Genomic DNA, 15,674 nt, shown 5'->3' on the forward strand with positions numbered 1-15,674 from the left:
GTACAGGAACCAGATGGCAGTTGTGAGAGTCGAGGGGCACGAAAGGGAAGCAGTGGTTGGGAAGGGAGTGAGACAGGTTTGTAGCGTCTGCCCGATGTTATTCAATCTGTATATTGAGCAAGCAGTAAAGGGAACAAAAGAAAAAATTGGAGTAGGTATTAAAATCCATGGAAAAGAAATAAAAACTTTGAGGTTCGCCGATGACATTGTAATTCTGTCAGAGACAGCAAAGGTAGATTAGATTAGATTAGAGTAGTACAAGTTCCATGGATCATGAATACGATATTTCGTAATGATGTGGAACGAGTCAAATTTTCCAATACATGACATAATTAAGTTAATTTAACAACATACTTAAGTTAATATAACAACTGTTTAATTTTTTGTGTTTTTATTTTATTTTTTTTATTTTTTATTTTCTATTTATTTTTTTAATATTTTTGTTTTTTTTGTTTTTTTTTTCTTAATTTATGTCTAAAAATTCCTCTATGGAGTAGAAGGAGTTGTCATTCAGAAATGCTTTTAATTTCTTCTTAAATACTTGTTGGTTATCTGTTAGACTTTTGATACTATTTGGTAAGTGACCAAAGACTTTAGTGCCAGTATAATTCACCCTTTTCTGTGCCAAAGTTAGATTTAATCTTGAATAGTGAAGATCATCCTTTCTCCTAGTATTGTAGTTATGCACACTGCTATTATTTTTGAATTGGGTTTGGTTGTTAATAACAAATTTCATAAGAGAGTATATATACTGAGAAGCTACTGTGAATATCCCTAGATCCTTAAATAAATGTCTGCAGGATGATCTTGGGTGGACTCCAGCTATTATTCTGATTACACGCTTTTGTGCAATAAATACTTTATTCCTCAGTGATGAATTACCCCAAAATATGATGTCATATGAAAGCAATGAGTGAAAATAGATGTTTATCACCAAAATTTGCAATGACCCTTATTGCATAAGTAGCTGAACTCAAACGTTTCAGCAGATCATCAATGTGTTTCTTCCAATTTAATCGCTCATCAATGGACACACCTAAAAATTTGGAATATTCTACCTTAGCTATATGCTTCTGATTAAGGTCTATATTTATTAATGGCGTCATACCATTCACTGTACGGAACTGTATGTACTGTGTCTTATCAAAATTGAGTGAGAGTCCCTTTACAAGGAACCACTTAGTAATTTTCTGAAAGACAGTATTGACAATTTCATCAGTTAATTCTTGTTTGTCAGGTGTGATTACTATACTTGTATCATCAGCGAAGAGAACTAACTTTGCCTCTTCATGAATATAGAATGGCAAGTCATTAATATATATTAAGAACGACAAAGGACCCAAGACTGCCCCTTGTGGAACCCCATTCTTGATAGTTCCCCAGTTTGAGGAATGTGCTGATCTTTGCAGATTATGAGAACTACTTATTTCAACTTTCTGCACTCTTCCAGTTAGGTACGAGTTAAAACATTTGTGCACTGTCCCACTCCTGCCACAATACTTGAGCTTGTCTAGCAGAATTTCATGATTTGCACAATCAAAAGCCTTTGAGAGATCACAAAAAATCCCAATGGGTGGTGTTCGGTTATTCAGATCATTCAAAATTTGATTGGTGAAAGCATATATGGCATTTTCTGTTGAAAAACCTTTCTGGAAACCAAACTGACATTTTGTTAGTACTTCATTTTTACAGATATGTGAAGCTACTCTTGAATACATTACTTTCTCAAAAATTTTGGATAAAGCTGTTAGAAGGGAGATTGGACGGTAATTGTTGATATCAGATCCATCCTCCTTTTTATGCAAAGGTATAACAATAGCATATTTCACTCTGTCAGGGAAAATGCCCTGTTCCAGAGAGCTATTACACAGGTGGCCGAGAATCTTACTTATCTGTTGAGAACAAGCTTTTAGTATTTTGCTGGAAATGCCATCAATTCCATGTGAGTTTTTGCTTTTAAGCAAGTTTATTATTTTCCTAATTTCAGAGGGAGAAGTGGGTGAGATTTCAATTGTATCAAATTGCGTAGGTATGGCCTCTTCCATTAACAGCCTAGCATCTTTTAATGAACACCTGGATCCTACTATATCCAAAACATTTCGAAAATGATTATTAAAAATATTTTCAACTTCTGACTTTTTGTTCGTAAAGTTTTCATTCAACTTGATGGTAATACTGTCTTCCTGTGCTCTTGGTTGACCTGTTTCTCTTTTAATAATATTCCAAATTGTTTTAATTTTATTATCAGAGTTGCTGATTTCAGACATGATACACATACTTCTGGATTTTTTAGTAAGTTTTCTTAATACAACACAGTAGTTTTTATAATGTGTGATAGTTTCTGGGTCACTACTCTTTCTTGCTGTCAGATACATTTCCCTTTTCCGGTTACAAGATATTTTTATACCCTTAGTAAGCCATGGTTTGTTACAAGGTTTCTTACGAGTATATTTAACTATTTTCTTGGGGAAGCAGTTTTCAAATGCATTTACAAAAATGTCATGAAATAAATTATATTTTAAATTGGCATCAGGTTCACGGTACACCTCATCCCAGTCTAACTGCTGTAGGCTTTCCCTGAAATTTGCAATTGTTAAATCGTTGACTGAACATACTACTTTGGAGGACTGTTTAGTATTGCTGAATGGAGCTGTCATATACGGGGCTATTACAAATGATTGAAGCGATTTCATAAATTCACTGTAGCTCCATTCAATGACATGTGGTCACGACACACCACAGATACGTAGAAAACCTCATAAAGTTTTGTTCGGCTGAAGCCGCACTTCAGGTTTCTGCCGCCAGAGCGCTCGAGAGCGCAGTGAGTCAGAATGGCGACAGGAGCCGAGAAAGCGTATGTCGTGCTTGAAATGCACTCACATCAGTCAGTCATAACAATGCAACGACACTTCAGGACGAAGTTGAACAAAGATCCACCAACTGCTAACTCCATTCGGCGATGGTATGTGCAGTTTAAAGCTTCTGGATGCCTCTGTAAGGGGAAATCAACAGGTCGGCCTGCAGTGAGCGATGAAACGGTTGAACGCCTGCGGGCAAGTTTCACGCGTAGTCGACGAATAAAGCAAGCAGGGAGCTAAACGTACCACAGCCTACGGTTTGGAAAATCTTACGGAAAAGGCTAAAGCAGAAGCCTTACCGTTTACAATTGCTACAAACCCTGACACCCGATGACAAAGTCAAACGCTTTGAATTTCCGGCGCGGTGGAGATCATGATCAGCAATTCATGTCATGGCCTCCACGCTCTCCCGACTTAACCCAATGCGATTTCTTTCTGTGGGGTTATGTGAAAGATTCAGTGTTTAAACCTCCTCTACCAAGAAACGTGCCACAACTGCGAGCTCGCATCAACGATGCTTTCGAACTCATTGATGGGGACATGCTGCGCCGAGTGTGGGAGGAACTTGATTATCGGCTTGATGTCTGCCGAATCACTAAAGGGGCACATATCGAACATTTATGAATGCCTAAAAAAACTTTTTGAGTTTTTGTATGTGTGTGCAAAGCATTGTGAAAATATCTCAAATAATAATGTTATTGTAGAGCTGTGAAATCGCTTCAATCATTTGTAATAACCCTGTATTGTAACTAGCTGTGCACCATGATCAGAAAGACCATTCTCAACAGGCTGAGCATTTATCTGGTTAAACTTATCTTGGTATCAGTGAGCTGCTATCCTTTACCACCCGAGTAGGAAAATCAATAACGGGTGTCAAATTGAAAGAACCGAGTAATACTTGAAGGTCATTTTTCCTATTACCCTCTTTCAGAGAATCTACACTGAAGTCCCCACAAATAATAATTTGCTTCCCCCTGTCTGACAGATAGCACAACAAGGAGTCCAAATTTTTCAGAAATAGATGACAATTTCCTGATGGGGACCTATATACAGTTACAATTATAAATGTGCCTTTATTTAATTTAAGCTCACAGGCACGTGCTTCTACATGTTTCTCTAGACAAAACTTTTTTGTTTCTATACTTTTTGCACAATGATAACTTTTGACATATATGGCAGGCAACTCCTCCTTTCTCCATATTTTCTCTCATTACATGTGCAGAGAGCTTATATCCACTTATATTTACCTTATCCATATCAGTAACAATGTGATGCTCAGACAGGCATAGTATATCTATTTCATCCTCAGCTTCTAAATCTTCTAAACAAACCAGAAGCTCATCTATTTTATTCTTTAAACTCCCAATATTTTGATGAAATATACTTACATTATTTTTAATTATGCTTTTATGAGAACCTTTCCTTATTCTAACATTTGTAGTACTCTCCTGTCTGAGTTTCTCATTGTGCTTAGGCCTAGTTCCTATACCAGTGGTCACATGGTGTTCAGAGAGGCAGATTATGTCAACTAGGTTGGGTGACTTTAATTCATCATTGCAATTACCTAGGACTGAGATACAACTTGGTGGAGATAAAATTTCTGGTGATTGGTGAGCAGTTGAACGGAATGGACAGTGTCTTGAAAGGCGGATATAAGATGAACATCAACAAAAGCAAAACGAGGATAATGGAATGTAGTCTAATTAAGTTGGGTGATGCTGAGGGAATTAGATTAGGAAATGAGACACTTAAAGTAGTAAAGGAGTTTTGCTATTTGGGGAGCAAAATATCTTATGATGGTCGAAGTAGAGAGGATATAAAATGTAGACTGGCAAATGGCAACGAAAGCGTTTCTGAAGAAGAGAACGTTGTTAACTTCGAGTACAGATTTAAGTGTCAGGAAGTCGTTTCTGAAAGTATATGTATGGAGTGTAGCCATGTATGGGAGTGAGACATGGACGATAAATAGTTTGGACAATAAGAGAATAGAAGCTTTCGAAATGTGGTGCTACAGAAGAATGCTGAAGATTAGATGGGTAGATCACATAACTAATGAGGAGGTATTGAATAGAATTGGGGAGAAGAGGAGTTTGTGGCACAAGTTGACAAGAAAAAGGGACCGGTTGGTAGGACGTGTCCTGAGGCATCAAGGGATCACCAATTTAGTATTGGAGGGCAGCGTGGAGGGTAAAAATCGTAGAGGGAGACCGAGAGATGAATACACTGAGCATATTCAGAAGGATGTAGGTCGCAGTAGGTACTAGGAGATGAAGAAGCTTGCACAGGATAGAATAGCATGGAGAGCTGCATCAAACCAGTCTCAGGACTGAAGACCACGACAACAACATATCGTGGTAGTCGGCAGCGACCGTAAACAAATGAGAACTTGACTGCCCAACGGGAGAGGAGTGGTTCGGAGCAATAACCCCCGCCTACCTCTCGCAGGACTGCCATCCTACGTCCAGGTTCTGTGCTTCCACGAAAGCAGAATTGACGTAACGGTCATAGGGATCGCTGATTCATTTTATTGCGATGAGAGTCACATTAGAATCCCTTTATGCACGAGTGTTAGCCGCTTCACTCATTTCAAAATACTGAACCATAGTTCAAAACACTCCCCACTTGAAACTGCCGCGGTATAGTGTCCGCATAGTACGAGCATTCACAATGCTTTGTTGACAGCTTGGGTGCATGGCTTCGTAGAGTCTGCGCCACATTCGAACACTACCATCAGCTCTTACCAGCTGGAACCGGGACTCATTTGACCAGACCACGGTTTTCCATCGGTATAGGGTTCAATCGATATGGTCACGAGCCCAGGAGAGGCGCTGCAGTCGATGTTGTGCTGTTGGCAAAGGCACTTGCATCCGTCGTCTGCTGCCGTAGACCATTAACGTCGACATTTATTTATTTATTTTTAACGCCAAATTTCGCCTCACTGTCGTGACGGATTCGTTCGTCGTTCGTCCTACATTGGTATCCGCGATTATTTCATGCAGTGTTACTTGTCTGTTACCACTGACAACTCTACGCAAATGCCACTGATAACTGAAGGGCATCGGCCACTGTGTTGTCCGTGGTGAGAGGGAATGCCTGAAATTTGGTATTCTCGGCACAGTATTGACAAAGTTGATCTCGGGGTACTTAATCCTCTAACGATTACCGAAATGGAATGTCCCATTGGTCTAGCTCCAGCTACCATACTGATTTCAAAGTTCCCGTCGTGCGGCCATAATCACGTGGCGTGAATCACCTGAGTACAAATGACCGCTCCGCCTATGCACTGCCCTTTTGCACTTTGTGTACGCGATACTACCACCATGTGTGTATGTGCATATCGTAACGAAGGTACGAGCAAGCGGAATGAGTCCCCAGTTATCTGACTGGATCGAAGACTTGTAAAGTAACAGAGGCCAGTATGTTGTCCTCGACGGCTAGTGTTCATCGAAGACAGGGGTAACACCAGGTGTACGCCAGGGAAATGTGATAGGACCGTTGCTATTTTACATATACATAAGTAATCTGTTGGGCAGGGTGGGCGGTAATCTGTAGTTGTTCGCTGATGATGCTGCGGTGTACAGGAAGGTCTCGAAGACCAGTGACTGTAGAATGACACAAGATGATCTAGAAAATTGCTAGTTGGTTTGATGAATGACCGCTGGCTCTAAACGCAGGAAAATGTACGTTCATGCGGATGTGTAGGATAAAGAAACCCGTAATGCTCGGATACAGCATTAGTAGTGTCCTTCTTGACACAGTCACGTCGTTTAAATATCTAGGTGAAACGTAGCGAAGCGATATTCCCTGGAGGAAAGAAGACATTAATTTCGAAGAACACTACAGATAAAGTTTGGAGAATCAGCATTCGAAGCTGACGGCAGAACAATCCTACTGCCGTCAACATATATTTCGCGCAGGGATCACGAAGGTAAAAATAGTTCAGATGGCTCTGAGCACCATGAGACATAACAGCTAAGGTCACCAGTCTCCTAGAATTTAGAACTACTTAAACCTAACCTAAGGACATCACACACATCCATGCCCGAGGCAGGATTCGAACCTGCGACCGTAGCGGTCGCGCGGTTCCAGACTGAAGCGCCTAGATCCGCTCAGCCACTCTGGCTGGCTCACGAAGATAAAGATAAGAGAAAATGGCTCATACGGAGGCATATAAATAGTCATTTTTCCTCGCTCTGTCTGCTAGTGGTAAAGGAATGGGAATGACCAGTAGTGGTACAATATACCCTCCGCCACGAACCGTGCGGTGGCTTGCGGAATATCTGTGTAGATATAGATCCCATTTGTCACCTCAGTGTACTTCTGCATCTAATAAATAATTTGATATCACTTTCGGAAAATATCTGAAAAAGTAGAAAATTTTAGTGCTTATTAATTAACTAGCTGACCAGGCGAACTCTGTTCCACCTTAACGCCAATAAATAATCAGATTTTGGATGTTAAGTTCAATTTTTTATTAGGAAACACAAATTAAAAAAATATGTATTTTAATGATTCTTTATTCTTTACGTTTTTTGGTGCACAGCTTCCAGTCTTCGATTAAGTACCTTCTGATACACGACATTTTTTGTTTTCAGAATGAGATTTTCATTCTGCAGCGGAGTGTGCGCTGATATGAAACTTACTGGCAGATTAAATCTGTGTGCCCGACCGAGACTCGAACTCGGGACCTTTGCCTTTCGCGGGCAAGTTCTCTACCGTCTGAGCTACCGAAGCACGACTCACGCCCACTCCTCACAGCTTTACGTCTGCCAGTATCCTTTCTTTCAGGAGTGCCAGTTCTGCAAGGTTCGCAGGAGAGCTTCTGTAAAGTTTGGAAGGTAGGAGACGAGATACTGGCAGAGGTAAAGCTGTGAGGAGCGGGCGTGAGTCGTGCTTCGGTAGCTCAGATGGTAGAGCACTTGCCCGCGAAAGACAAAGGTCCCGAGTTCGAGTCTCGGTCGGGCACACAGTTTTAATCTGCCAGGAAGTTTCATTTTTTGTTTTATTATCAGGCGCAAGAACAAACAACGCAGATGGTCTTCCGACTTGTGAACATGCCACATATAATTGACCATGTGAAAAACATGGATATTCCAGATTTAAACCACAAACTTTCAAGGATTGGCCTTGTGATTTGTTAATGGTCATGGCGAATGCAAGACGGATCGGAAATTGAAGTCTTCGTAACTCGGTTGGGATAATCGGGATCCTCGGAATGAGAACTTCCTCACCTGCGAATTTTCCTTTGAGTATCGTCGCGTCAATAACGTTGTTCATCAATTTACTGCTACAACCGTATCTAAACGCTGCGCGATTCAAATCATCACGTGACAAATCTCTTCTTGTGCGTCGAAAATTATCTACACGTTGATCTCTGTTGTTCGCTCTACGATTTCGCACTGCCAACCGAGCCGTTTCACTCTTGTGATTGAGAAGCACGAAGTCGAGCCATACTAACGCGACGCTCTTCACGGGCAATTTGCTGTTCTTCTTCAGTCCTTTCATTCGCAATGTTTTGTATCGTTCTTGCATTACGGCTTTTTCGAGAAATATTAGATCGTCTTGGTCGCGGCATTGTTAATGATGATTCAAAGAAAATACAAATTATTTCTTTAAATTTTTAATTAATGTTATATACTGATACTTAACCATAGACGTTTAGCTGTCATTTGCGTTTTGTTATTCCATGTCAGATGCGTTTTTGTTATACCACGTTTTATAGCGGAGGATATAAGTAAGGATAAGGATTGGAAATGAAATGTCAGAAGGAAGCAGCATTGGACGAGGTGTTAGACAAGGTTGTTGCCTTTCCCCATTGTTGTTTAACGTATACCTTGAAGAGATTATTGCGAAAAGTTTAGATGGGAAAAGAGGAATATGTATTGGTGGAAAGAGAATAGAATGTATAAGATCTGCTGATGACATGGTATTAGTGGCAGAAAGTCAGCGGACAGTGAATAACATGCTCAAAGATCTGAATGAAGCTTGTGTGGAATATGGATGCAAATAAACACAGCAAAAACAAAGAGTATGGTCAGACGCAGACTGTCCAATATTGAAATAGGACAATCTACCATTAGCCAAGTAAGTCAATTTAAATATCTCGGAAGCACAATAACTGAAGACCTGAGATGTCACCAGGAGGTGAAAACTCGAATTGCTATAGCAAAGGAGGCATTCAACAGAAAGAGGAGACTCTTATGTGGCAAATTAGATAAAGGACTAAGGAAAACGCTTGGCAAATTTTTGTCTGGAGCGTGGCACTATATAGGGCAGAAACATAGACACTGAAACGAGAGTATGAAAAAAGGTTAGAAGCATTTGAGATGTGGATGTGGAGGAGAATGGAGAGAATAAGCTGGATGGAAAGAGTGAGTAATGAAAGAGTATTGGAAAGGGTTGGTGAGAGAAGATGTCTGCTGAAGGTTGTAAGAGAAAGGAAAAAGAACTGGTTGGGACATTCATTGAGAAGGGAGTGCTTACTAGTAGATGCTTTGGAAGGCTTGGTTTGTGGGAGAAGACTGAGAGGAAGAAGGAGATACAAGGTGATAGATGACATAAAGGGAAGAGGAAATTATGCAGACCTGAAGAGGATGGCAGAAGATCGGACAGCCTGGAGAACTACCATGTAAAAACCTGCCTTTAGGCAGAACACTGATGATGATGATGATTATAGCGGTAGAACGGGATAAAAAGTATCCTATGTCCGTCTCCTGGTTCGAAGCTACCTCTCCACCAATTTTCAGCCAAATCGGCCCAGCCGTCGCTTAGCTGACATTTCCGTTTTGTTATTCCATGCCAGATGCGTTTTTGTTATACCATGTTTTATAGCGGTCGAACGGGATAAAAAGTATTCTATGCCCCTCTCCTGGTTCGAAGCTACCTCTCCACCAATCCAATTTTCAGCCAAATCGGTCCAGCCGTTCTTGAGTTATAAATAGTGTTAACTAACAAGACTTTCTTTTATATATACCAGGTGTACCGGTATGAAATGAGCGTTTTTTGTGAAAATGAAACACTAATTTTGATTTGAAAAGTAAAAACATTTAATCAAAGTACTGACCATTGCTTTCTACACATTTGACCACCTTTCTGGCAACTTGTGGACACCACGCCAATAGAAATGTTCGTCTTTTGAAGCAATCGAATCAGACACCCAATTTTCGACTTCTTCGTAGGAATCGAAGTGTTCCTCAGCCAATGCGTGTCCCATTGATGAAAACAAATAGTAGTCGGAAGGGGCCAAGTCTGGTGAATACGGCGGGTGGGGTAGCAGCTCCCAGCCAAGTGTTTTGATTGTATCCTGAACCAGTTTTGCTTTGTGTGCAGGTACATTGCCGTTTAAAAAAATTACGTTGTCATGTCTTCTGGCCCATTCTGGTCTTTTTTCGATCAGTGCATAGTTAAAATTGATCGTTTGCTGTCTGTAGCGATTAATATTCACAGTTTCACCGGGTTTTAGAAGCTCATGATACACCACACCTTTCTGATCCCACCAAACACAGAGCATTGTCTTCTTGCCGAATCGATCTGGTTTTGCAATCGATGTTGATGGTTGTCCCGGATTAACCCATGATTTTTCCCGTTTAGGATTCTAAAAATAAATCCATTTTTCATCGCCAGTAACAATTCGATGAAAAATTGATTTTCTTTCATGTCTTTGAAGCAAAATTTGAGAAATGGTTTTTCGGTTTTCCATCTGTCTTTTATTCAATTTATGTGGCACCGATCTTCCACACTTTTGGATCTTTCCCATAGCTTTCAAACGGTCAGAAATTGTTTGTTGTGCAACATTTAGCATTGCTACCATTTGCGTCTGACTCAAAGTATCATCTTCATCAAACATTGCTTGCAATTCGGCGTCTTGGAACTTTTTTGGTGGTCTCCCACGTTCTTCATTTTTTACATCAAAAATCATTATTTCTGAACCGTTGAAACCAACTTTTGCATGTTTCTTCTGATAGAGCATGATCACCATATGCCTCGACAAGCATTCGTTGCCGCTCTGCAGCACTTTTTTTTTCAAATGAAAACAAAAAATTAATGCTTTCCGCAAATCATCACTTTCTGGTACAAAATTCGACATTGTTAACACGATGAAAACATATGATGTTGTTTGTTCCGTGACTTGATGTATACTAAATATCTTTGACAGATGTCATACCAACCAAACAAAAAAAAAAAATTAAGCCTCGTTCACAACAAATGTTCCCTATCGACACATTTGTATCTTAACGCTCATTTCATTCCGGTACACCTGGGATAGATAACTTATTGAGTAATCTAGATATCACCCTGCAATTCAACCAAGTTTTCCTGTGTTTTAAACATCCAGCTGTGTTAAAATCTTAATTCCGTTCGCTGTCGCAGTGCAAAGTGAGTGTGGAAAACACTCGGTCTGTCGGCTTCTTACACGTCTTGCGGCGTGTTTCACAACGCGGCCTTGCGGCTACCGTGCCGCTGCGCATCTCTGCCTCGCAGCGCCGCTCCACGTGCCGTATCGTCGATAAACCACCCTCAGCCGCCTACCGCAACACGCCGCGCCGTGAATCACGGCGCACATTATGTACACCGGCCGCCAAGCCTGGCCTAGATCCGGTGCAGACGCCGCACTGACCCACTTTCCAGCGGCGAGCGGCGACGTCTGCTGCAAGCTGCTGCCAGCCAGAGTAGGGGAGTGTGGGTTAAGGAGGGCGGTGGGTGGGACGGGGGGGAGATGCAGCTGCTAGCTTGTGCCAGCTATACTGGCGCAGTGTTTGTAAACACACGGCGCTCACGTTTCCTGTATGCGACCGGTGTCCCACTTCTGCAAGTGAGCTTTTGTTTACAATTGGCTACTGCTTTCTCTCTCTCTCTCTCTCTCTCTCTCACTCACACACACACATGCACACAACACACACACACACACACACACACACACAGAGAGAGAGAGAGAGAGAGAGAAAAGAGAGGTAGAAAGCAAAAACGTAGCCTTAACGAACAACGAATTAAGTCAGGTCCGGGCTCCGGACTGTTTACCGTCAGCAGTACGTTGACTTGCAAATCTTCAAAATGGTTCAAATGGCTCTGAGCACTATGGGACTCAACTGCTGAGGTCATTAGTCCCCTAGAACTTAGAACTAGTTAAACCTAACTAACCTAAGGACATCACAAACATCCATGCCCGAGGCAGGATTCGAACCTGCGACCGTAGCGGTCTTGCGGTTCCAGACTGCAGCGCCTTTAACCGCACGGCCACTTCGGCCGGCTGCAAATCTTCCTTCGTCGCCCTACTTCTTACGCAGTAACGCGCTTCCGTCTGTTGTAAATGCCAGCTTTAGAAAGTCGCTGCGCCGAGAAGGTTCAGGAGAATTGTCTCCTAGACTTTCAAAGCGTATTCCACTCACACGGCTTCGTGCGCTAAGCAACGCATCTCAGTTAGTAGACAGTCGAAGAAAATTAATGGAAGTAGTCCACTATGCAGGACGATAGACAATCGGATACCCGCTTGGGTGAAATCTGGAGCATCAGTGAGGGAAGACAGAATCGTAGTATAGTTAAACAAATGTGGCATGAAGAAGGAACTGAAGAAATTTATTACACATAGTGTTGCAAGCTTAATCGCATTAAGAGAAACGACAGCAAAAGTAAGAGCGTGTCTCGTAAATTTAAGTTCATACAAGGCAGTGAATGTTTCCTGTGAAACAGCGCAATAACGTAATTTCCAATGCATGAAAGTCCAGATCGAAAAACCGATAGATTTTCTTACAGTCATGCGATGAGCAGAGACATAGAGTTATTTCACATGTAAGTTTTAAAGTGGCTAATACTTACGCATTTATTATATTATAATTCGTACGCATGAAGTGTAAAATCGATAAGTATTATAATAGACGAGAAAAGCATTTATGGTCTCTAGAGTTAGATAACTTAACATTTAAGGGGAGTTAAAACGGGAAATTTTTTGTTCACATTTTGGGATATTTATCGCATTATAAAATTTGCTGTATTCCGAAACTCACAAGCGAAATATTTTATTTTATTTTTTAAATATAACCTAACCAGTTGAAAATGTTATATTTTTATGTGCATTACTTCAAGATCTAATAAAATTGGAAATTTTTTATATGGAAGGCTATGTTATAAAGGTCATGTCCAGAAGAGGATGGGCACCAGGTTGAGGAAGTTGAAACAAAGTTTGAGAGACAAGAAACTTTCTGATGGTAAAACTATAAGAGGCATGCTGACAGATAAAATGATTGATGAACTACAGCAGTATTATGGGATGGTTATTAGAAATAATTCTGAGGATTTGTTGAAAATGAAGCAGGACGTATGGGCTACCTTTTTCCACAAACTGCCAACTGATGGAAAACCAGTACACCACCTTTGCCCTCCTGGATCTGATTCGTGGTGCAATTACCGCAATGCCCAGTACTCAAACAGTTCGTATAGCCATAAACATTCTATCCCAGCAGTAGTCACGAATATGATAAAACCTATTTACAGAGACCTGGCAAATCCTGAATTACTGAAGAAGCGTCTGCATGGTCAGACTCAAAATCCCAGTGAATCGTTCAGTAATCTTATATGGACTCGCTTACCAAAAAATGTTTTTGTTGGAATGAAGACACTAAAGTGGGGAGGGGGAAAGGGGGGGGGGGAGAGAGGGGAGTCAGTGATGCTGTTATTGCTTTTAATGATGCCAACATTGGTAGGGTGAAAGTGCTGCAGCATATGGGAATTCATCCCGGAGCAAACCGCATCAGAGAACTTGAACGGATGGACAAGGTTCACACTGATAAAGCAGAGTATGCCACTAAGGAGTCCAGAAAGAAGAAAAGAAGAAAAAACTTGGAAAAAGATCAAGTGGATGATATACAGTATGCCACAGGGTGCTTCTGACTGACTAAAAATAAAAACTTTAGCGTATATTAAGTGAGTTACAGTCCTTTGAAACTTTAGAAACCGTTCCTGAAAATTTAATCTCAGAAACCACTTCGGGTAGAGTATTCAAATTTTCAAAGAGTAATCACATACATATCCTGAGACTACTGAACGAAAAGAAGAACATAATGCTATATATAATTAAAATTATTTAGATAACGTATGGAACCGAGTAATTAAAAAGTTGTATTTCCGAAAGCAGTGGCTGCAAACCAATTGTTGCAGTTCAGTAGACTCAGAACATACTGTTTAATGACTTGTAAAAATTTCATGTCAATGGCTACAGTGGTTCCTGAAATACACGGAAGCCAAGTTACTAAATTTAAAATTGTCGGGATAGGGCGTTCCTCCCCTTAAACTAGTAGTAGATACGATAAACCCTTTGTGACAGTAGAAATTGGAATATTAATGACGGATGATGTAGGGCTGAACAGGTGCACAGGTCTGAAACGATTTGTGCAGTGCAAAAGGATGTGACAACAATGAAAATATTCTGAACTAATTACGACTGTTAGAAGGCATACATACGGTTTTTGTTTATTATCGTCTTTAATCTTTCACGTCGTAATTAATCTGCAGACTCACGTCAAAGTATATCGTTCACATTCAAGTAAAATAAGTGTGAACCATATAATTCTGCAGATGAACGAGGAACAGAGATAATTACGGTAATCCCAAGCCAGAAGCAAACCTTTAACTCTCAAACCAAAAATATTATACACGTTAAATAATGTAGCAGACATGTCTACTACAAATGGAAATGCCGTATGGCGAGGGCCTCCCGTCGGGTAGACCGTTCGCCTGGTGCAAGTCTTTCGAGTTGACGCCACTTCGGCGACTTGCGCGTCAATGGGGATGAAACGATGATGATAAGGACAACACAACAGCCAGTCCCTGAACGGAGAAAATCTCCTCCCCAGCCGGGAATCAAACCTGGGCCGTTAGGTATTACATTCCGTCGCGGTGACCATTCAGCCATGTCTACTACAGCACTTGTCATATGTGAAAATGAATTACCGAAATTTAAAAACATAGGAAACAATTAAGGTGCGCCAGTGAAACTCGAAAACTGCCGCTGACTTAGTGGTTGTAGCATGCTCGGCATGGAACGACTGCTAAATCTAACCCGTTCAAATGGCTCTGAGCACTATGGGACTTAACATCTGAGGTCATCAGTCCCCTAGAACTTAGAACTACTTAAACCTAACTAACCTAAGAACATCACAGACATCCATGTCCGAAGCAGGATTCGAACCTGCGACCGTAGCGGTCGCGCGGTTCCAGACTGTAGCGCCTATAACCGCTCGGCCTCTAATCCGTCGTTCATCCTCTACCACTGCTGTAAATAAAGGTATCTTTATCTTCATGATAAGCCATTTGACAGACACTGTTGGATAACAGGCATCCAGAATTATTCAGGCATTGTGCTTGTGGGGTTACATGAGTGTTAGGGTTGGTTATGTCCTGGCTTTCGCAGTAGCAGCTCCTTTATTAGCTTAGCACCTCTGTGTCTTTTCCACACTGTCGCACAGCTACCTATATTACGGTTTAATTAATGCCTTGTTGCAAGTAAACTGGTAGCTGTGGAATATTAAATACTGTAGAAAAGGGCCGCCATTAGACTTTACTATCTAGTGAAGAAACAAGTGAGTTTTCTTTCTCTTCTCGCCTAAGTCACAACAGCGAATCGTCGTAGCAGAATATACACGGTCCAGTACCATTAATATGACCACCTGTCAAAAGCTTGCAGGAGGTGCATAAAGGAAGTCAATGAGGCTCTGGAAGGTATTGAGAGGGATGTGGAGCCATGTCGACTCCAGAACTGTGGCCATCTGTGCAAGGTTTCTCAGTTGAGGGCCCATGATCCCAATGTCCAATTGAGGTGGTCCC

Source organism: Schistocerca serialis, chromosome 2, assembly GCF_023864345.2.
Source record: "Schistocerca serialis cubense isolate TAMUIC-IGC-003099 chromosome 2, iqSchSeri2.2, whole genome shotgun sequence".
NCBI classification, from domain to species: domain Eukaryota; kingdom Metazoa; phylum Arthropoda; class Insecta; order Orthoptera; family Acrididae; genus Schistocerca; species Schistocerca serialis.